A 25750-nucleotide genomic window follows, 5' to 3' on the forward strand; every position below is an offset into this window, starting at 1 on the left:
CTTGCACAGGGCACAGGAATGGCTAGTTACTGCTCTGCTTTGGGTACACCAAGTTTACCTAATATAATATATATATATATATATTATAGGGGATACAACTTAAAATTATTTACATCTTAGGGGTACGCGATCAAAAAAGTTTGAAGACCATTGATATAAACGTTCTAATTCATACCGAACCATCACTAAATGATGTGGATCATCATGCGTGCACTTTTATTAGCTGTTAATGTTTTCATACATCCGACCAAACATATAAATTTCAATTCTATATGTAATTTAAAAAATTCTTTTTACGTTAAGGGACAAACAAGACATTTTCTATGACAGGCTATATATAGTATAAAAATATTAACAGCTAATAAAGGTGCACGCATGATAATCCACATCATTTAGCGATGGTTCGTTATGAATTAAAACGTCTATACAGTTGGACAATCTGACTTGCGAGCTGTTTAAGTTGTTAGCCTAGACCCGTAATCCCTGTCCCGGATATATCGAATGCCGATTCCTCATAATCCGGAACAGATTGTGAGAAACGGCCCGTTTCATTGTGGACCTAGCCAAACTCATGATGGGTAATGAAGAATCTCTTATCGCCCGTGGGGCAGAGTGAAAACCATTGCTATACTTAAGCACCCGGCCATTTATTTTATCATAAGTACTTCTATAACGTGTAGTTACGATAATGATTTTGAGAGATTCGCATCAAATTTATCTCTCAGTATTTTTTTAATCCATGATATATTTATTTACGTAGATTAGAATAAAAATGAGAGGAACGAGATCATTTGTGACGAATACTGCAGATACCGTCAGGCAGTCGCGCCGCGCCGCGCCGCATTAATCTCGAATGAAAATGGCGTTCGAGAGAAAGTCGATACAGTCTAATGTATGTTATACTTATTTTTTTAATAAAATTTTAAATTATATTAACTCTTTTCTATAATGAACGTGCAATAAATTTAGTTTATTTTCGTTTATTAAATAATAATTTACAAAAGTTACGTTTAAGCCGTTCGTGTCTGCCGGTTCTTCCGCCAAATTATAGAATTTGAATAAAAACAATTTCCTTAAATGGTTTAATTAAAATAATTTATAAAAATACAATAAATTATTTAAATGATTTTATTAGGCAAATTGATTTGACTGAAATAAATAAGATTGTTTAAGATAGAAATGTCACAAGCAATTTTATTGGATTAATATGTTTAATTATTAACTTTGACACTTGCTTTATAGTTTTACAATTGATATTTATATAATGTGTAAATTTAGGATATCTCATTTGAAAGTGCTTGTCTTTCCAATTTATTTATGCTAAACGTTTATTTTGATGTGCTTTTTTCTAAACAAATAAAACTACAGAGGACAAGAAAGATATATAATTATCAACTTATATGATTTTCAATAGTATGATATAAAGTTATTCGGTAATGTTAATTTGTTGGCAATAACATTTAAATTAGATTATTATAGATCTGATGAAATAAGCGAAGAAAGCCATTCGGTTTAAAGCCAAAATTTTGTATCTGATTTTGGCTGTTAATCAGTGACTAATTGTGTAAAGTTTTAAATGATTTGTAGTTATAGATTCTATAGACTTTTTGTAAGTATTGTAAATAATTCGTAGGCATGATTCTAGCATTGCCTGAATGAACCCCCCCCCAAACTGTAGACCCCGTGTGATCAAATAATGTCTAATGAACCATACCCCTACGGGCGACACTTCACAAGATATAGCCCCTCAAATTCGGACTGTGCAATTGGGTGGTGAGGGCTATACCTACGTCGTTTCTGGTTATGTGACACCTACATAATATACCAAAACTTTGTTTTTTTCCTCTCACGGGGGTCTACAATTTGGGGAGGCAACACTAGAATCGTGCCTCATTGTTTATATATATATAGGGGGAATGAGAACTGTTGAAAGTCCCAAATATAATCCTTTATGAGATATGGATTCCAAATTTTGGTGAGCCCACAGTGGTCAAATGGATAAAACTACTGAACACCACCTAATAATTAGTTGGACATGGATTTGCATCCTACTAACAGTCACAAGAAAATTTTTGAATTTTCTGATTTGTCTAACATCTGAGTAGAGGACAGTTTCCCATACAAGTCATGAGCCACTCCCCTTTAGCTAATTAGCCATGTGTTGTGTTATCTTATCCCATCAATCCAAACCAAATTCTGTATGATCAATTCTATAATCATCCAATGATGATAGAATTGTTTGACACATTAGTTCTAAGAGCTAGGCAGCAGAAGTGAAATGGAGAAAGACTAGAGACCAAGAAGAAAATATCTGCATGGTACAGTGGTGCCTCATATAACAGATGCTGCAAACAATGGACTTTCTGTTTGGCAGTTACGTGACTAGAGCAACGGACTTTCCGTTCAGCAGTTACATGAAGCGAACTACGGTCTTTCTGCAAACAAGTGCGAATGATGTTTCTACTCTTTTGTTATTGCCAATGACAATTTGCTATTTTTATAATATATTAGTATTATTAAAATATATTATTAGTATATCTGAAGTACAGAGCTCCTGTTGAGAAAAACTTGTTTGTTGTACTAAGCGTTCGATTTACATTTTGTTATTTTTATTTGCTTTATTTTTCTTGAGAAAGGTCTTTTAACAAGACTGAAAACGTTAGAAGTAATAAACTTTGGCTGCAAGATAAGGTGTATTAGTGAGTTTTTTGATAGCTTCCGTTGAGATTCGGCTTGCTCCCTTGTTTATTACGTACATCACCTCAGTGCAGGGTATTTACATTTATTCAAGTGTTGTGAAAATCATGGCTTCTAAATAAACAGAAAGGTGACTTGAATTGAATACAAAGCAAGACATCATCAGGAGTGAAAGTTGACAAAAAGTTCCTTGTCAAATGGGGAGAGGTTCAGGAGTTTACCAACACTCATTATCCAAACAGAGCTGAGGCCAACAGGATCAATGATCTCTACAATAACACCCTTTCCTATCATTTCCGACAGATGTTGAAGAAGAGAGAGAAACAGACCACCTTGGACATGTTTTTCAAGAAGCCAGCGGCAAAAAGCAAAGGATGGAACAAGAGAAGTTGACCCTGCAAGTTCCGGTAGCCTCTCCTGAATCTGACTCCAATTAAAAAACAATAAAAAGAGACCTTCTGCAATGTGTAAAAAGTCTGTATCTGTATGAATATGTAAAGAAAGTGTTCCTCCATCTCCTCCTCACAACATCTGACTACCCAGCATAATTGGTGACTGCTCCATTTTCATTTTTTTTTTTATAGTACAGTACAGTTATTTTATGGCCACGGAACGAATTATATGTTTTAACATGTATTTCTATGGGAAAATCAGTTTCGTATAACGGACTTTTCACTTAACGGACTTGCACCTGGAACGGATTATGTATGTTATACAAGGCACCATTGTATATGCAAGAAAATGAAATGTTAACATATCAAACAATTGGCTATTTAGAGACAGTCCTTGTTTAAATGAATGTTCTTACGAACAGTCCCTCTGCAACAGGTAAACTACAGACAGGATGTCTTTGTGCACTTTTTTTATAAGTCAAGAGGCACACTTTAATGTCCTTTGCTGGCATTATGTAATGAGCACTATAACTATAATCATTTCCATATCTGCTTGCTATTTATCTGCATATGAAGCTTTGCAGCAATACAACAACTTTGTTGGTGTGCTAATTTTTATGGTAATGAATGTATATACAGATTACTTACCAATGGTAAAGATGGCTTAAATGAATTGTGAGCCCCTGGGATATATGTTGTCCCATTAGTTGATTCCGGATTCAACGGACTATTAACATACATTGGCTTCTCTTACAGATCCGTGAATGCAAGAATTAAAGAACATATATATATCTCTAGACATAACTATGTTTCAGTACTGGCCCAATGTTAATCAGAGCCCAGAATGTCCTTGTTGGAATGAAATTAGGCTTTTGCAAAAGATATTTTATAGAGAGAAATTATGAACAATCAAAGCTACAGAAATATATAAAGTTAAACTCAATTGAGGTTGCATTAATAATATTTCTTTACCATAAGCATGACAGAACATTCTATATACTCTTAACTCGTACATCTATGACACATTTGTTTAACTTCAGTTCCTGTTATTTTTAGTATTTTTGTTTTTATTTAAAAAATTTATATTATTCATTGTATGTTCTTTGGAATTAAGCACAAAATTGTTACAGAGAATAATATTCCTGTATGATTTCCTTATATTATTCAATTTGATTTATTTATTGTCTGGAAAGTAAATATTGATTTTTGTCATTTATTTTATCTTATAATTTTCAAATTGTGTCATTAACCTATGAGACATTCTTGTAACTCCAGTTCTTACATTATTTTTTAATATTTTTATTTATAAAAATTTATATTAACTTCATTGTATTTATCATTTGTAAAGCTTGCAATATTTTTTGTCATATATTTTTATCATTAATTTTCAAATCATGTCATATTCTGTTTGGAATGTTTCCCAGTTTTTGAATACATTCATCCTTGTTCTATATATGGAACAGCTTTTTTAGCTGAGGAAGGCTTCTTAATCTTGCCAAAAATGTTTGTAATTCCATTAAATACTATCTGCTGGAGTACGTACAGTATGTATGGTGTTTGTTTGTGTCAATTGACTATCTGGTATTACCTAAATGTTGCCAAGTCATAGAAAAACTTTCCACTGGTTCAAACTCCAGTTCCCACTAAATTTGAATGTCTTCCTACTAAATATGGCATGATATCAAGCCTAATATTGAGTATTCAAGCTCAGGTATGATATTAAAGATTCTTAGGCTTGTCATCTTAGGTTGCTCAAAAAAGGTATAACTTTTAACATAATGCTGTATTAATATAAATTTATCAGTGCCCCAAAATTTTCCACCAAAACTACTGTATCTTCTACTAAATTTCCCATGGTTGCTTCAATTTTCCATATTAAATTTAGTGAGAATCCGTCAGTTATTACTGGCAATGACAGCATGCACGGATGTTTTGATCAACAGTACAACCTGTGTTTTGCTGTGTCATTACTAGTTCTATGCTGTCAAATTCATTCATGTGCCATTGAATTTACTTTACTTCCAATAATCAGGTAATTTCCTTAATCTGACACTATTCTAGCCTTGTATGTATCAGATTATTGAGATTATACTATGTATGATTTTTGTTAGAAACTTAGAAACATAGGACAAAAGACTGTTTTCTAATAGACAAAGTTTCATTATCAAAAAGGCTATTATTGAAGTTCTTTGGAAATCCTTGGAAATTTTACCTCATGTATGTACTATTGTTGACTTTTGACTTAATGAAATCTTGTGTTATGAAGATTATCATTATGGATTTTGCAAATTTTTTAAATATTAATCCTTTTTCTCCTTTAATAGTTAAATCTAGAAACACCAATTTCAAATTTTTTCTTCTTCTGTTTAAACTTTACTTCGTTATCAATAATAATTACTGAATGATGTATTCCGAACCAAATATGGTGTGTAGATGACGAAAACAAACAAAACACACCATAATTGGTTCAGAATATGTCATTAACTATATCCTGGTGTGGTGAGTGGTTGTTTATATTTACTGAATATAATGTTTTACCTACTTTATTTTTTTAACATATATAATATAAAACAGTCATCAACATATCTTTTAAAAAGTATAATTTCCGTAACGCTTTGATTTTTCTTGCTTTTGGTCTATGGATATCAAGACTAATTCTGGAAGTTTGTGCATAGGTCTGAAACTTGAATTGTCAGGATATCCATAGACAAAAGAAATTGAATCTCTTTGTTAAGTAATGGAATATTTCATTTTTCATTCTTCAGACACATTTGGTCTGTAGTGTCCTTCTGAAATTATTTAGTTCTTATAAGACAATACATTATTTAATGTTTATGTTATATTTTATGAAGTAAAACACTGTGCAAACCCCATATTATATATGTATTTAGAAAAGTTATATGGGATTCTATAGTACAGGGTTTCCCAACAGGGTTATTATTGACCCCTTAGGAGTCAATACATCATTGCAAATATTAAAAATTTTGCTCTTAAATAAGTGTGGGAAGATGCCTTCTAAAAATTTTGTAAGAGGCTATGGCATATATATATAATATATATAATATTGAAGGGGATCAATAGAAAAAAATTCTTTTTAAAGCAGTCAATATATGAGAAAGTTTTGGAATCTATAGTGTACCTGTATTGACAAAATAAGCAAAATATTGTACACATACAGTATTAATTACAGATAAAATGCTTATTATACTGGTATAATTATTCCTCTATTATAATTTATTATTTGTTATGTAAACAGTTGTTTTAAATTGGAGACATCTGAAAACTTTTTGCAAAATTTTCTGGAAATTTTAAACTTTAGGACCTGGCAGTGCTTATTATACAGTAAACTTACCTGGCAATGTTTGTATTACAGTAAACACTTATTTCATGTCTCTTGTGTACAAAATAATAAGTTTTTACACAAGAAACATGAAATCAGTGTTCTTAACAAGTTTTCCTCCTATACTAGCTACATTTTTCCACCAGAGTAGACCATATTTCAAGATCTTCATAGTATTATATATATTATACTATTTAGACCATTTTTATTTACATATCCCAAAATGCATTTCGGCTATCATTATTTAGCCCTTTTTAGTTGGATATAAGTCTAAAAATCAGGAAATTGTTTTGAGACAATACAGCATGAACATGCATACAAACATATTTAAACAAGTAAAATGGCAAAACCGTATTTGGGACAAGACTATGTCTCGGAGACTCACTACTAAGCGGAATCACTTTGACGCTGAAGGCGGGTCTCGTTCTCATTCTCCAATCTTCCTTGGTATTGCTGCTTTTGGGCACGATCGTTTAAACTTTGCCGGCCACGACCACAAAGTTGTCCACGATGCATTTTCAATGAAATTAACCTATCCAATTTCGAAATTTTTCTCTGTTGCGTGTCAGCCCAGGTTGAATTTTTATCAATGCGTAACAAAAATTTCCCGTTTTCGAAAAAAATAATTGTGGCTATTATATCATCCGAAATTATTTTTTTATTTTGCACAAACAATATACAGTTTAACTTGATTATAACATCATCAGATGTAACGACAACCATAATATAACATCAAAATTTTATTGGTCCCACGATTTTACTATACTAGATAATGTTAAAAAAAACCCACTTGTAATGACACCCTGTTTTAATGTCATATTTGAAGCACTCCCAAATTTACAAAATTAAATTACAAATTTTATTTAACATAGAAGAAACTACATGTTCAGTCCTAAGATCAGAGTTCACTTCTTAGAATGACTGTGGGTGCTACTCTCCCCACCTGACTTCGATGGGGTGAGGTGCCTGTTTTGCCTGTTTGTAGAAGAGGGTCACCATCTTGTATTTTATTTTGACTTGGCTCTCGGTCCTCTGACTACCTACAATTCTGGATTTTTTTATGCACAAATGATTTGGGCACCTAATACTATGTGCCAAATATCAACTCTTGATATGTATTCCTTCATACCTCTATGCTGGTAACATAAAATGGCAGTATAATAATTTACAGCAAGATTAAAATATGGCATTTACAACTATTAAATTAGGATTTGGTGCCAATCACATGTAACCAAACTAAACCATCAATACATGTAAAAATCATGACAACATACCACTCTCTAGGTAAACAATACATGATAAAATAAATGCCACAACCTTTGTAATTTGATGTGCAGTTATTGCCTAGAGGGCAGAGGAACATCAGGAGTAAATCAACCATTGTGCAGGATGGAAGTTACTTGCTGTGAGCAATGTTCCTATGTGAAAATAGTGAGTTAGTAGTTAGAGATAGTTTAATAGAGATAGTTCTCTGAGGGTAAACTGCCAGAGAATGTCATGGAGCTAGTGGAAGCTGTGAGAAATGCTATGTCGTACTGAACTATTGCTAGGTGGGCAGCAGTGTTTCAGCGAAGATGTGATTCAACCAATGACCTTCACCATTTAGAATGACCTGTGAGAGTGTGGATTGATGTGTCATATGCAGTAATCACCTAGTATGTGGAATCAGACACAATGGACACAGCTTGGGTTATTGGCAGAAACTGACATTGAGGAGCAAACCATTCACAGGATTCTATGAGAAGATCTTCAAATACAGAAAATTGCAGCAAGGTAGGTGATGCTTGCATTCACTGAAGTTTAAAAGTAGACATGGTATGGAATATGTTGCAACTACCTGACACTACCAGCAGAAAGAATTTGGGACCACATGTAGGTACCAGAGCTCAGACATCAATCAGCAGATTGGTGATGTGCAGGATCATCATGAAGGCAGAAATTTTGACAAAACCTTTCCTCTGTCAGGTGATGGTGATTGCAGCTTATGATGTGACACCCATGACATTGTTCAACATGGCAGAACAGTAACAGTAGAGTACTACCAAATCTTCCTGCAAAGACTTTTATGTTGTGCTATTAGGAACAAATGTCTTGATCTTTTGGATAATGCTGCCATTTTTCAGGATAATGCAACACTATGTAAAGCAGCTTGGGTACAGGAGCTACTCAACTACTGGAGATAGGAGATACTGGAACACCCTCCATACTCACTGAATCTGTTCCTGTGTGAGTTTGACTTTATACCAAGGTTGCCCAAACCCAGGCCTGTAGGCCACAAAGTGGCTTGCCAAAGCATTTGAATTTGCCCACCCACAGTAGCAGTCAGCTGTCACCATGCGCGATGTCATGCTACCAATAATGCCAACATGATTGGTCGAACGTGGAATGAACTATGACTTGAGTCACTGCCACACCACTGTTAATACCTAACCTACGCATTTATTACACTTGTTCTATTAGTTTTGAGTTGACTTTTGTTATTAAAATTAAATTGTTGTCACCAAATATTGAAAAATTATTAGCTAATAAGCCCCTTCATAGGTCTCATTGATGTATTTTTTATTAGGTATTATTAAAACATGTGCAACTTAAAGCTTTGTTTGATTCAAATACCTATCCATTTATAGAAGAATCATGAGTGTAAGCATATATGATTCACTAGGTGGCCAGCTGGCTGACATGTAATTGAAATTATAGCCTGCCTCTAAAATGAATTGGGCAGCCCTGCTTTATACCCAAAGTAAAGGAACTGCTACATGGAAGATGGTTTTGGACTCAAGAAGACAATACCATTGCTATGAATCATGAGATGATATTCATAATGAGGCAGATGATATTCAATGCCTTCCATATTGTTGGCAGTATATTGTGAACACTTATAATAAACTTCTTATAATAAACAACAGAAAATACTTTGATATCAAATTCCTAATATTTAAATTGTCTTTACGAACTCATTAGATTTGGATAAGTGTAGATCAGTCACTATTATATATAACAGTGACTACTGATCAATATAATTTTTATAATACTGATAAATAACAACATATTTATATAAATGATAATTTAATAATCAAATTGAGAGATTATAATATATATGTTTTTAATTCAATTTTTTACAGGGTACAAAAAAATTAAATCTGCTGGATATTAAGAAGAATACTAGTATGATCAGTTGAAATAATACTACAGGAGAGCAGTTTTCTGAAAAGCTGTTTATGACCAAATATTTGAAATATGAATCCAATCAATAAGAGTCAATAAAATTATTTTAAGGTGAGAGAAATTGAATTGAAACATGATATTTGTGACAATTTCAAAATGAAACACCATGTTAGTTTTTAAATTATAACTAGAAAATTATTTTGTTTTTGGTCAATAATTTTTCACATTACCATTTGCAATATTTCAAATATAAAAATATATAAATTAATTTCTGTTAGTTAACTTGTGTTATTAGAGATTAAGATTTAATCATAGTATTTTAACTAGAGATGGGCAAATACTGGAATACTAAAGCATATTCGAGATTGGAAAGCTCAAACATTATGTTGATAATAAATTTGAATATTATGAATACCTAAATATTGTGCCATATATACAGTTACAGTGGCAGATTCAGAAGTGTCCAAAGGGGAAACTTGCTCAAAATTTAAAATATTTGAATAATAATAATTATTTAAGTTAAGGTTAGTAAATACAGAGTTATGGTTAATAAGTATAGTCAAACCTCAGATTATAAATGCCTTTGTTTTCAAACAATTCGGTTTATGAACAAAATTTTGAATGCCATATTTGCTCCGGTTGCATGTGATAACTCGGTTTTTGAACAAACTACTTGACAGAGCAGGTCACCAATGGTCTACTTCCTATATTTCCTATGTTAAAGAAAGTTGAAAACCTGACCAATCAACAACAGGATTACCAATTTAGTAGTAGTGCCAAGATTCGCTTTGCATCATTAGATGTCACAACATGAACCATTGATGACATTGTTATTTAAATTAGATTTCAATGCATGTGCAGATAAGATACTACTACTGGTTTTCAGTATGCACCACAATCAGTTTAAATCAAATTAATTAATAAAAACCATGTTAATTGACATTTGCGTAATATAATATAATAAAATATGTTTAAAGATGCTCAACTCAAGTAAAATAACAACAATTTATTAATATAATATAATTTATATTATAATATTAGTATTTAATTTATTATTAATTAATACTAGGTAGCCAGTTAATTAAAACTAAAAATAATAATATAATAATTAAAACTCTGGTTTTTAAACTGAAACTAAAATTAAAAATAAAATTAAAATTAATTAATTAAATTTAAATTAAAATTTAAATCAAAGCAATTGAAACATAATATTTCAGGAAGTGTGGACAAAGTACTTGTCTGTCTTTATTGATTTGGTTATATATCATCCAGGAAAAGTAGAGTCTATTTAAAGCACTTTTTTTGTAAAGAGATGGTTTCAGTTTCATTTGGCAGTAATGGAGCATTTTGCTTTTAATACTTGTATATATATATATAAAATGGAAATGAATGTATATATAGATAATATTATATTACATATTATTATATTTCATTTGTAGATATTTTTATGCTTGAAATACAGCTAAAAAGATAAGAAAAAAGAAAAAGGTTTTGTTTTGGGGTACAGAACAGATTAGTCCATTTTACATTGTTTCTTATGGGGAAATTTGTTTCGGTTTGACAATGAATTGGTTTTCAAACAACTGAGGTTTGATTGTACCCTTCATTAACATAGGCATGACTATTGTATTGTGTATGGTTTAATAAGCCATATTTGCCATCATAAATGTTTTTGTTTTTAAAAAAAAATGTTTTCAAGATTTGAACAAATAAATTTTAATTAATTATGATATCTCTTTGTATCCATCAATACATACAGACTGCCTCTTCAGCACTTCTGCTGTAATATGTAGAAGAAAATCCTGAACCTTTTTGAATTCTTGTTTTCTGAAATAAAAAAACTGCAGTATGTGAGAATGAGAACAATTATTTGTTAATCTATTATAGTTGAGATAAGAGTAACTAAAAAAAGGCTACTTTAAAACTCAATGTCAAAATTAAAAGTTTGAACTTTCATTTCTTAAAATTTAGTAAATTATTTTTTCTTTTACTTTTTGCTTCACTTCATTAATATATTAATAGTAGCAGTAATATAGCTAGTGTTACCACCCGTCTGGTTTTCACCTGGACAGTCCAGGAATTGACTCACTGTTCGGGTGAACTATTAATTTTGTTCAGAAATTTTGTAGAAATTGTGAAATTATGATAAAACAAAGTTCTTGCAAATATTTTTACAAATTTACACTATTTTACAGGGTTCCTACACATCTGGAAAGTCAGGGATTTTCATTAGTGTTTGGAAAAAGTCAGGGAAAGTCAGGGAATTTGTCGAAAATTGTCAAAAAGTCAGGTAATTTGTCAGCTTAACTGCATTGTTGATCTCGTTTGTGGAATATGGATGACCAATCATAGCCATCTGCAGGCGGCAAGAAGTAATGCTGCAATCTTTAATAAGAAAATACACCAGAATCCATTTTGAAATGGTTTTTTTTTCCACCTTTCTGAAGCCATATATTTTTACAGTTGTGGATTAATAACAGGATAAACTACTTTTATGTAATAGTGTTTAATTTTTAATTTCAATAATTCAGCAATTATAAAAAGATGAAATTGTTTATTAGAATAAAAAATAACTAATTAAAAATTAGTTTGCAAACTTTTAAAAGTTGAAATCGTAATTTATTAGAATGTTCACTTCAAAATAGCTAAATAGATCAGTAAAAATCTGTAATTTAATCGTTTTTCACGTTTAAAACATTACTACACAACATAAAAAATTATAAATAGTTACCAGACGTTTACAGTAAAATACTGGTGCTGACTTGTTGTTGGCATAAGCTTTTTATATTTGTTGTTATGATTTTTTCTGAATGTACTGTACTGCAAGCATATTTTTTCCCGCAACTTCGATACATAGTTTAATAATTAGTTTAACTGAAATGACGTTGGGTAACAAATATCACTGATTTTGGCAAATTTAGGGCTTAAAAACTGGCAAGATTGATCATACTTGTAATAAATATTCTGTAGTTATATTTTCGAAAATCAATAGGTAATCTGATAGTTTAATTAATGTTAACTTGCTTATAATTAAAATTTAAAAATTAAAAAGCTGTAAATTTTAAAAAAATTAATTGCATTACTAAAAAATTAAAATAAATTTGATTATCTTTTGTGTGAAACAACACCAAAACAATTTTTATAATTATGTTGCAAAAGAAAGAGATTTGTAGTTACGATTCTCTGCGCTGAACTTCTATATTTTAATAACATATAATTATAATTTCGTTTGTTGTTTATCTCTGTATTTATTTTATTTTATATGTTTTAAGAATCCCAATTTTCGTAATACTATGACGTCATAGGAATACAAGTGTGAGGTTTCAGAATTGTCCGGAACTAAAATAGAAAAACGTAAAATAATTTAATTATTAGAGAAAAAAAAGGAATGAACAGAAATTTTTTATAGAAACTTGAGGAATAGTCTAGACCTGTGTTTCTCAACCACCGGTCCGCAACTCTAATCTGACCGGTCCACGAAAACTTTAAAAATATATATTTAACCTGTCATGCATTGTTCCCGAATTGGAAATATGTGGATTATTAATCTGTTTATTGATAGCAAACTAATAGATTGAATGACTTTGAACACGAAAAACTAATCAAATTAAGTTCAGACTTGGGATTTAAAATATTGTTTGAATAAATGCCCATAACACAGTTTTGGATTAAAGTTAAATCTGAATATCCAGTTTTACATGAAAAGGCAGTTAGGATGTTACTATCTTTTTTAACAACGTACTTATGTGAATCAACATTTTCAGCAATGGTAATGATAAAATTGAAACAACGAAATTGTTATAGTGTTTGTTCTGCCTCACACCTTGCAGTTACTACCTTAAATCCAAGAATTGATGATCTTACTAGCAAAAAAGAAAAGCAGCGATTACATTGATTTGTATACTAATGTACTGGTAAATAAATAACAAATATTTATTTCTCAACGTAGTTTGCAGTTCTTTTTACAACAGAGAATTTTTTTTTCAATTAAAAATAATTCTGTCCCTGGTCTGCTTAAAAAAAGCAGATATTTTCCAGTCCGCAATGAGTTTTGGGTTAAGAAACACTGGTCTAGACCATCCTTTCTCAAAGTGGGCAATAATGCCCCCTTGCGGGCGCTGGAGGCTTTCATGGGGGCAGTAGAAGGCTCAGTGATTAAATATGAGTTTTATTTCTTCTCATCGAAACATTCTTTGATCTCAGAAATAGGATATGGGTCACACCCTATCTATCCTATCCATATAATAATGCATGTTTAAACATTATATTTGCAATAACTGTTTTTAAGATATGCAACAGATGGTAATGTAAAAAGGTTAAAAAAAAGTTACTCTTTTTGTTGAAAGATTGATTTTAAAATTATGTGTTTCTAAGTCAAGAGTTCATTTTAAGCACAGTACAGTACTATTTGTTTATCAAAGAATAATTTTTGTTGATTTTATGTTACCTTGTATTTACTAGATTTACATACAAATAATAATGATAAATGATGATAAAATAAAAAGCTTGTGTTTTGTTTGTAAATTGCTTATTTTTTCATTACATTGAAGTTGTGGATTCTATCAAACATTTTTCTACAGGATATACTGTATTTTTTTAATGTGGCAGTCTTTGAAGCATATTAACTGTGCAAAAGGAGGGCTAGATGTACTCAATGTTCACAGTAACTGCTGTTTTATTATGTCGATATTCCACATTAAAAAATGTGAGGGTCAGGGAATTTGGACAAAGTTGGTCAGGGAAAATCAGGGAATTCAAAACAAAAATTTGAGTAGGAACCCTGATTTAAACAGCAAAAGAACTCACACTCACTGAAACTCATCTTCAATTCTGCCATGTTAGTCTGCTTACACTGATGTGTGGTGCGCAAGTCGACTTTTTTTTTTCTTGCATGTATGATCGTACACATCTCCAATATCCAATAGAGCTAAGTCATCTGTACCTGTTCTTTCTTAATTAATTTAGGGTTACTTACATTACTCCTACGCAAGTCCCTAGTCCCTAACTGTAACTGATTTAGAACCAGCATGCATGTTATTCTTCACATTGTAAAATTGATATTGTGCATGCAAACCTAACCTGCTGTCTGGGTCAGTGATTTTGAAAAGGTGGCAACACTAAATATAGCCCTATTTAATCTGGCAGTTGTTTGGCTTTAAATAAGTTATATAAGGTAATTAAGTTCATTAAGTATTCAGAGTATTAAATTGTTCAAGATATTCAAATGTTTGAGATCTAGTTAAAATTTGAATTCAAGAAAAGTGATATTTGCCCATTTCTAACTTTTACATTAGATTAATTATGCATTTCCAGATTAACTGTGAAATATAACTACTTATGGATGTTTTACAGTTGATATATGCAATGTCCATAATATCATAGTTTAAAGTTTAGTCTGCATTTTGATATTTTTGCAGAAATTGGTAATTTTGTAAAATGATATCAAGGGAAAGAATTATACATGTCAAATTGTTGCTATAGTTATTGTGAAAGTCAACAAAACTTGCATCATTATAATACATAACACCTACTAATGTTCTCAAATTTCCTTAACGGTTTGCTCTGTCCCATCAGTTATTCTGTTTCACATCTGAAGAAGAACTCACAGCAGTTCAAAAATGTTTGTAGTGATCTTTTGTTTCTGTATCACACCAGTTATAGGTTCTAAGAGTGCAGTATAGTACTAATGATAAACAACTGCTAAAGTTCATGTTACAAAACAGATTAATCTTTTATTATTATCATTATTATGATGCTATATTCAATTTAATTACCAGAAAAGTTATAGCATTTATATTAGAATTATTTGGAAGTCAAGATATTTAATTTAACAAATTAAATTGTAACAAGAGTTAATAGTTTTCATAAAATATTTCAGTAATATTCTAGCTTCATTGAAATATATTGTAAATAATTAGAAAGTAAAACTACCATATTTCTTAATTATTTGTATTGTTCTTGGTAATATCAAAAATAATTCAGGCTGAAACTAATTTATATTCCAAACACAGAAATTCTGTAAATGTAAATAAATATAACTTACAATTTCTTGCAGTGCCATTATTCATTTGATTATATCATGGAATTCATATAATAATAATAATATTTATGATGATCATAAAAGAATTATGAAATATTTTGTTGTTATTATTAGGATTAAAATTAGAATTTTTTTGTTATTATTATCTCTCTGTGCTTCTAAACTTATTAATTTTGAAAACATTTATATACAGTCGACCCCCCTATAACGTACGTTCCTATAACGACAATTCCTATAACGTAGCGAAAAAATTGTAGCAACTTTCGTATAACGTACCTCCTATAACGTCGTTTCGCGACAAGATTGATAGAGTCTGGACCAATAGTGGATGAGCAGCCGAACTACTTTCCTCCGACCCTGCGCCACGCTACGGAGCGGCTAAATTGAGTTTGCTATCGTCTGTTTAGTATTATATATAAATTATATATAAATTAGGTACTGTACATATAATTATATATTAATTATATATAAATTAGGTACTGTATATATAATTATATATTAACTTAATTTATTGTAACTTTATTATAATTATATATATGCTTTCTGCCGCCTGGCAACACGCTACGGAGATTTTAGGCTAGTAAGTTGAGTTTATTATCGTCTGTACAGTATGTAAATTAGGTACCGTAAGTCTAATACAGCACTAATTTTATACATTTCTTGTGAAAGAAACACTTCTTATTCAACGGCCATAAAAATTATTTATATTAATGATGTCTCCAAAGGTCAAGTTATTTTTCTGCGAAAAATTCGTTATTAGAAATCGCGGCCGCCGTTTCATGTGCTGTTCCGCGACGAAAACCAGCTTTAAGCAACGGCGTAGTCGAACGGTACACACTCGGTAAGTAATCCTATAATTTTTTGTTTATAGCATAGTTTATACGGATTACTCCCAAAAAATTATACGTGTTTTGGAAATGTTGAGTGGAATTAGTCTAGAATCGGTTAATTTTATAGAAGAAAACCTTTCGAACAGCCTTAGTCCGTAAAGTTCCCACCTATCGGGCTGCGATTGGCTCATGTATTTAAACATTCCTACAACGTAAAATTCGATTAGCGTGGAACGTATCTAAGCGTTATAGGGGGGTCTACTGTAATTATTTTCTACGAAAGGATTGAAATAAATGAATCTTAAGAATTGATCTTTTTATTTCATATATAATAATCAATAGAAATTGTAACAAATGATGTGACTACAGATTTAAAAATGTTATTGATTGCTTTTAAAATATAACGTATGCTCTTGTTATTAAGCTAAAAGATCTGATAAGCAAAGGAATAAGAGTAAGTTTGAGTTTAAAATTTATATATGTATGGTGTATAACTGTAGTTTGAACATGTATATAACATTAGTTTAACTCTATAATCCTTTATGTCAGGTATAGTATTTCCTACAGCAAACTAATATCCAAAGACCAGTTGTTGATACAGGCCCACCATACTCAACCTATTTTTCTCTTGGGCCACATACACATGATAGCTATTACACGTGGACCACAACATGACAATTATAATAAAAAACTTACTTAATTTCTCACTTACCCTAGAAATTTAGTGCGACTGTTGATATTGCGAACATTTTTTCGCAATTTCATTTAAATCTTTTTTTTTTATACTCTTTCCGCCCTACTGGCACTAAGAGGGTCTAAGAGGCCCTCTTAGTGCCAGCAGGGACCCAATTAAGAGGCCCATTATGGGTTCAGCCAGGCCCACAATGGTGCAGCTGGGTGGTGAGGGACGGGGCCCAACATATCTGAACAAACCACCCCTGAAAAATTCCTGGGGATTCCCTGTCCCGACTGGATTTGATCCTGGGTCCCCCAGAGCAGTAGGCTGCCACCTTGACCGCTCAGCCATCTGGCCATCAATTCATTTAAATCAGGCTTGTAACTGCTGCATGCTACTCGTAAAACGGCATCCAGGTGTCAATCAGTAAGCCAGTTTCTATATATGTTCTTTGCATATTTCATTTTTGAGTATGACATTTCATGTTGATGCGAACAACATTGAGTATGATATATTACGTTGATGCAAATAACATAAGTAAAATTTGAGCACTTTTTTTACAGTCTTACATTGATCAGGCACTACTTTCCAGAAGTGGTAATTATTTCCAGAAGTCAACATAATTATTTTCCGCTCTCTTTTACGTCCGGGCCACTCACAAAAGCTCAGTGGGCCACAGGTTGAGTATGGTGGATATAGGCTTTATTGATGGAGGAAATTACTGAAAAAAAGCCAATAGCTTTTAATTCTTTAAAATCCACAACAAAACCAGTAACGGAACTTTTAATCAGAGTATCCAAAGGTTTAACCATGCACAATTTATTTTTAAACTAATAAGAATATAATTACTCTATTTAAGGAAATGTATATAACATTCAAAATATAATTATCTGAATTTCAATTAACTGATTATTTACAGTTTGCCATATTAGCTGAAGCAAACCTGTAAATGAATACACTACTTTTCTTATACTCTAATTCATAAAAGAAAGTTCAAAAAAGTAACATCTATTACTAAATGATTTGTTTTTGTTACCTTTTATCATTTAACTTCAATGTGAGATAAATCATATTCAAATGTAATTATAATAATACACATTTCAATTCTTAAAACTATTGTATGTATTAGCTGTATAATAAATTATTAAAAATTGCAGTTATATTCACTAAGACATAAAAAGAGACTTAAAAGTGATACCATACAAATGTATTTTATTTGTAATTTTTAATTTTAAGTGGCCACGGCTGTTTTGTTTTATCCAAGTTTTCAGTTATTTGAAGTAACATCAGTTTACTACCTTATTCCAGATAATTGGAGTTCTATTGAATACAATCTTTTCTTTAAGATTTCAGATTTCATTCAATAGCCTCAATGATCTGAAAAATTATTTTGCTACTTGTGAAAATATTTAATTATAAATTTAAAATATTTCAATTTTATTGATTTGGATGTAATTTTAATTAATGCTGAATATCTAGCAAATTTCTGTACCTAGATATTCAAGATAAGTAAGGATGGTCAAAATTCTGGATTTTTGCAATTTTTAAAATTAGTTTTCAAAGACGGGGGGCGCTCCGATCGTCAAGGAGATTGGTGCGTTTTTGCTAACACTTCGGTTTACTGAGGAAGATTTGTCAATTGTGTTTCTTGAGTGTTATTTCTACAATGTTTAATTTAAAATTAATCCAATTAATACTACTAATGTCCGGAATTGAACCGAATCCAGGCCCTCTTCAGAAAACGCCACCCAAAAGAGGAAGACCTCCAACAAACCGAACAGCTCAATCGTCATTCAACACTAAACCAGCTGAAGGTGAAATCAACTTAATTACCGAATATACTCAACAAAGAAGAGCAGAACCAACTATCCAGGTTAGTGAAAATTCTACTTTGAATCCTTCAACCGCAATTTCAAATATGGAAATATCGGACACTTCAACCTCACTTCTATGGNGTACCCAGATTACACTTATTTTAATTTTTTAAAAATATATGAAATTATTCAAACTTTAAGACACCATTAAAAATAAATATTGCATTATAGTGAAAATTTGTTTTAGTTTACTGCATAAGTTGGCGACCCCACAGAAAACCCGTCGCGACCCATAGGTTGGGAACTCGTGTCCTAGAAGTTCATGCTCAACTAGCTGATAAAAGACAAGCATTACCCTTTGTGTCTAGCCAAACAATTCCAATGCTTTTCTTTCCTTTTAGCTCCATCATGGGACCAAAGAAAGTTTCCAGAGCCAATAACCCTTTGAATGCCATGTTAAATGTTCATTTATTTTTTACATTAGTCTTTTGTATTGAAGTTATATTAATTTATTATTGTTTTAGTATTAAACATTAAATTTATTCTCTATAAAATGTGATTTTTTGTATGTATTTTGAAATGTCTAGAACAAATTAATTGGATTTACATTGATTCATATGGAAATAATTGCCTTGGTTTTCATCAGTTTTGGATTGCTGATTCTTTTTGGATGGATTATCAATGAAAACCAAGTTATCACTGTATATTTGAACACTACATATTCTATCAAATGTAATATTTAGTTTCTAAAAATTTTTTAAAACTATTGTTTGATTAAGCATTATTCAACCTTTAAAAAGTTTTAAAGTTTAAGCATTACATTTGTCAGGTTGCCGAACTGCGCAGATATCAGAGTTGCTCCAAAGCATGAGTGGGTGTGTTTGACACAGAGACAAACTCCACAGTTACAAGAAATTAACCTGGTTTATTATAACAGAGAAATGTCTTACAACAATAAGACACTTTAAACGGATGGCAGAGGCCAAATCTTCTGGGTCCTTTGTTCCTGATTATGGAGGTCCAAAGAGGAAACTTCTCTGATGTTTTCACAGGAGTCGGTGTCCTGAGGTGTAATGAGGAACTTTGAAGAGAATAATCCTTTCAAGGCAGGTGTAGCACATCCAAAAGCACAAGAGAGAAGCCCTGTTTTTGCCAAATTTGTTTTTTTTTTTTTAATAAGATTTTTTCAGTCCCAGATCAAACATTCCAATAGGTTGATTCTGACTCATCTCTGCTTTTCAATTGGTCCTCACTTATTACGAAATGTAATGAGATCAGAACCCAGATTGCAGGATGAGTTAACACTAACTGACAATTTGATCCACATTGAAGATGTTTAATCTTAGAACTTACATTCTTCTTCTATTGTTTTAACATGAGATTCTCTCTTTTCTAACAATTCTGTCAAACATCTTATATGGGCATGAAATTTATGCCCTTATATGTCCTTAAAATGTGTCCTTATATCCTTTGCTTAAATCATTTATAAATTTTTTCCACAAAATTGTTTTTTTCTTTTTATTTTTAGTGTGGTTCCAGCCTACTTCCGCAGCACTACACTTCAATAATAGTGCATGCTGTGTTCAAATATATTTGTAAACCTGAAAATGGTTCTTAATATGGTATGGTTGCTGTTTATTCAATTTCTATGTATTGTAATATAACGTCCTTTTAATCCAAAGAAAAATTATTTGGATTAAAAGGATGTTATACGTAGAAACTGAAAATGGTTGTTTAAGATGACTGAAAATGTTGGTTTTTGTTTTGAGATTAAAGTTTAGGTTTTTAAGAGCTGGATTTGCAGTTTTTTGGAGTTTAGGTTCAGTTTGTAGTTAGAAAAATTATCTTATCTATTTCTTTTAAACTTTTAACAACAGTATGATTTGATAATTGTATCCGAGTATGTTTTAATTCAAAATTTCAAATTTTTAATTAGAAATTTTAATTAAAAGTTTGACTCAAACTGATTTCTTGAAAAATTGAAAATAATATTTTTAGTAAGAACGTTCAACTAAAATCAACTAACTAGAATTATTATTACTAGTAATTATTACTTTAATTTCAAATTAAAGTAATAATCACTGATATTTTATGATAATTTGTTAATTTATGATTTTTTAAAATATACTCTCTTTATAGAGATAATTAATCTAAATTAAAATGTTATTTTGAAATTTGAAAACTAATTATTATAATCTACTGCTTTTGAGCAATTAGTGTTCATTTTCAGGAACACTACATGAAAAGAACATAGTTGCTAAGGCAGTGGAATAGCAGTGCTCTCCTCAAATTGGTTTTAGCTGATTGATTGCTCAGTTAAATACTTCTTCCAGCTAGTTAAAGATAATTTTTTCTGTTGTTAATTTAAAAATTACCAGACTATGTATTAATATGCTATTGAATATTATAACGGATTGTCTTGTCATTAACCAAATATCATAAAGAAATTGCTGTAGCAATCAGCTAACATTGCAGGTCAATCATCTAAAATTTTTTCATGAGAGAAACATTGAAACAATTTTAAAAAATAAGTAATTTTTGATGATAAAATATTATCATCATCAAAACAAATGATAAAATATTGGAGAAATTAAGACTTTTATAATTGAAATTGTTTGTATTTTTTCAAATTCAAACTTTTGGAAATAGTCTGTCTCTCCACAATTAATGACCTTGTGAGGAAAGTTTTTCCCATAAATACAAATCATTTCAGCAATCTTATAATCATCCTTTGGTCTTAAAATCTAGAGTTGTTGATATTTTCTTGTGGAACCTTTCTGTTTATGACTTACTTGAGAGAAAAAGAATAAGTCAACAAAAAACAGCATTAAAGGGCTTTTTTTTTAATTTCTTTGCCAGCACTTTCGATATTAATATATTGTCATCAGGCAACTGAAATGGAAGACTTTTTCTGAACAAAACTTTTGAAGTACAGAATTGGAACAACAGTAATCGAACAGAATACAAACTTTCAACATAAAATTTTTTGAATAGGGGCTACCACCAGAATGCTGTCCTCAATTAGCTTAGCAGAACACCAGCATTCTGTGACGGTGGGAAGGTGTGACACCGAATTATCCAAAATTATCATATAACATAGCCACTCTCTACATTGGGACCATTATGCTTTACTTAGGAGCTGTGGTGAAAATATTCTGTTAATGTGGGAATCTCTCTTCACCAACCTATTAGACCCATGCAACTCACCCACTTTTGAGTTGCCTGAAATTTGGCTTAATTTATATAAATGTATAAATAATAATAACTGACTGCTTGTCTCCACTTCCACATATCTATGTGAATGCATGTAGATAATATGTCATTTTAAAAATGTTTTCAAAAATTGTATGTTAAAAGTTAGTATTCTGTTCGATTAATGTTGTTCCAATTCTGTACTTCAAAAGTTTTGTTCAGAAAAAGTTTTCCATTTCAGTTGCCTGATGACAATATTTATATTTATATCAAAAGCACTAGCAAAGGAATTAAAAAGCCCTTTGTCATTTTTTGCTGACTTATTGTTTTTCTCTCAAGTAAGTGTGTTGGCATAAATTTCATACTATGTTTTTATGCTATTTTGTTATGACTTTCTGTAATGAACTATTCTCTCTGCTTTAGTATCTTGAATGTATTCATTTTATCATATATTTTCTTGTGACCCCTGTGTATGTGAAATCTACATCTAAATCCTATGAATATGCAATATCCCATGCACAGGAGTCACATAATCAAGATATTAGAGTGTAGATATTAGATTTCTAATAATTGCAATTAGAAAAAATAATTAGGCTTTTACTTCTATTTCTTTAGATAGAAATTAATTAAAATATAAAATGACTTCAACAATTTTATTGATTGATATTTTCAGTAAAACTGATTAAAACAGGTAGTTTTTTTATTTTAATGTCATAACAACTTTCATAAAAATTAATATGAAATTACTGTATAATACTCTCTTTATAGAGATAATTAATCTAAATTAAAATGTTATTTTGAAATTTGAAAACTAATTATTATAATCTACTGCTTTTGAGCAATTAGTGTTCATTTTCAGGAACACTACATGAAAAGAACATAGTTGCTAAGGCAGTGGAATAGCAGTGCTCTCCTCAAATTGGTTTTAGCTGATTGATTGCTCAGTTAAATACTTCTTCCAGCTAGTTAAAGATAATTTTTTCTGTTGTTAATTTAAAAATTACCAGACTATGTATTAATATGCTATTGAATATTATAACGGATTGTCTTGTCATTAACCAAATATCATAAAGAAATTGCTGTAGCAATCAGCTAACATTGCAGGTCAATCATCTAAAATTTTTTCATGAGAGAAACATTGAAACAATTTTAAAAAATAAGTAATTTTTGATGATAAAATATTATCATCATCAAAACAAATGATAAAATATTGGAGAAATTAAGACTTTTATAATTGAAATTGTTTGTATTTTTTCAAATTCAAACTTTTGGAAATAGTCTGTCTCTCCACAATTAATGACCTTGTGAGGAAAGTTTTTCCCATAAATACAAATCATTTCAGCAATCTTATAATCATCCTTTGGTCTTAAAATCTAGAGTTGTTGATATTTTCTTGTGGAACCTTTCTGTTTATGACTTACTTGAGAGAAAAAGAATAAGTCAACAAAAAACAGCATTAAAGGGCTTTTTTTTTAATTTCTTTGCCAGCACTTTCGATATTAATATATTGTCATCAGGCAACTGAAATGGAAGACTTTTTCTGAACAAAACTTTTGAAGTACAGAATTGGAACAACAGTAATCGAACAGAATACAAACTTTCAACATAAAATTTTTTGAATAGGGGCTACCACCAGAATGCTGTCCTCAATTAGCTTAGCAGAACANAATTTTAATAAATATGATTCAATTTAAATTGCTTTGATATAAAAGTAGAAAAAATTATGTATGGAACAAAATTTTGAATAAAGTTGGAAAAGTTGTATTTTACTCAAAACTTGTGGAATTGTGTTATTTTAGATCTCTCATCTTAACAACATTTAATTTTGATATATTGTAAATTAAAATAATAGTGTAAAAAATAAACCGAAATTTTTATTACTTAGCTATAGCTATAATTGAGAGTTTGTGTGCATTTGATGTTTTCTTGGACATGTCAGTACTTGTTTTATATGTTATAGATGGTTGCATCTGATGGATTATAAATCAAAACATCAACGTATTGAAAAATGTATGTGTTCACCATGGAATTCTAAAATGAAGTATTACTAGTGAATCAATATTACATTCTGCATCAAACTTGAAAAAATTTTATAGAAACATTTATTCTGCAAAGAGAAGCATAGGGTAATAACACCATGAATCCATTCAGAAACTAAGTACAGTACTTTGTGAATCTAAGCAGTCTGTTCGAGAGGCTGCTTACTTCTCAAACAAGCAGCTGAAATCTGAACACTTAATCAGCGGGGGGCAAGACCTAAATTTGATGTGGGCAAGGTACAAGACCTTGGGCAAGGTACATTTCGCGAGGCCCTCTGGTGGCGCAAGAAGACTGATTTTATAAAATAAAAAGCAGTTGAAACTGTCAAATTTTTATTCCTAAAAATGCAAACTATATTCTTTAACTAACATTAAAAAAAATTAAAGAAACAGAAATTTCCTGCTTTTAGCCTTACTGAACTCCTTAATAATTGTATCATAATTCAGCTTATACGCTATATATGCTTTAATAGATAAAATTGCGAAAGCTGAAAGTCTTTCCTGACCCATTGTATTTCTTAAATAATTTTTTATTCGTTTTAATTTTGAAAAGCTCCTTTCAGCATAGGCAGTACTTACCAATATTGTTAACAAAATTCGAACGGCAATGTAAATATTTGGGTAAATTTCTTTCAAGTTATTTTCTGTTATGTATTGGAGCAGCTGTTTCACATCTTTAATGAAGTTGGGTAAATTTGGGAGCATTGTTTGTAATTCTTCATATAATTCGTAAGGTTGTAAGTTACTGCTCTCGCTCACTCGCAGGATTGAGTGTAAATCTTGACATTTTTTAATATTTGCTCTTTTGGAATATTTTTTAACTTGCTTAGATCATAGAGAAAACCAAAATTTTCAAAATGTTGATTTAAGGACATAAATCCCAAATCCATATTGCTTATTATAGAATCAATTGTGGTGTTAAAAAAATCTGTTTCATACCTGCTTTTGGGAGACTGTATAGGTTGATCGCTGCCTTCATCATTGAACATCCTTTTCTTTTTGGCTACCCTTTCGTTTTTAAAGTCTTTTGGCAGTTCATAACTGCTATTCTCAATAAATCGACGAGCATCAGACAAGCATTTTTCGAATCCAGTTTGTCGATATTCTTTGATCCAGTCACAAAATGTACACAAATATTCAAGAGCATTGCTTATTGGACTTGTAAAGATTGCCATAATTTGCTTATGGTATTAACATGTGATAATATCTCATACCATACATGTAATAATATGATAAATTCTAAACTGAGCATTTTGTTTAAAACCGAATCATAATCACTGAGTGTGTCTGATTGTTCCGTTTGATTTTTTAAGTTTTCGATGCATTCAACATCAAATTGCAATAATATGGCCTTCACTGCCTCGATTCTGCTTTCTCACATTGTGTCTGATAAAGGCTTCAAAGTAAGCTTTAATTTGCCTTTGATTAATTCCCAGCATTTGCTGGAACTTGAAAATAGCAAATAAATTTTCTGAATAAAACAAAAAAATGTTTTTGCTGCCACAGAAGAATTAGCTGTGTCTACCAATAGTAGATTCTAGCTATGACAACCGCAAAGTGTAAAA

At 30.8% G+C, this 25750-nt stretch overlaps 1 long non-coding RNA gene across 1 annotated transcript in view; it reads left to right on the plus strand.

The window, feature by feature from the left end:
• The first annotated feature begins 829 nt into the window (after positions 1 to 829).
• The window catches only part of LOC111623306, a 28743-nt gene continuing 3822 nt past the window's right edge, over positions 830 to 25750 (plus strand). Inside the window, exons 1-2 of the long non-coding RNA XR_002756419.1 lie at positions 830 to 892; positions 9552 to 9705. This is a non-coding gene — a long non-coding RNA (uncharacterized LOC111623306). The remainder of the gene's footprint in view (positions 893 to 9551; positions 9706 to 25750) is intronic.

This window comes from Centruroides sculpturatus, unplaced genomic scaffold, assembly GCF_000671375.1.
Source record: "Centruroides sculpturatus isolate CEXI.00-Female unplaced genomic scaffold, Cexi_2.0 scaffold123, whole genome shotgun sequence".
Taxonomy (NCBI): domain Eukaryota; kingdom Metazoa; phylum Arthropoda; class Arachnida; order Scorpiones; family Buthidae; genus Centruroides; species Centruroides sculpturatus.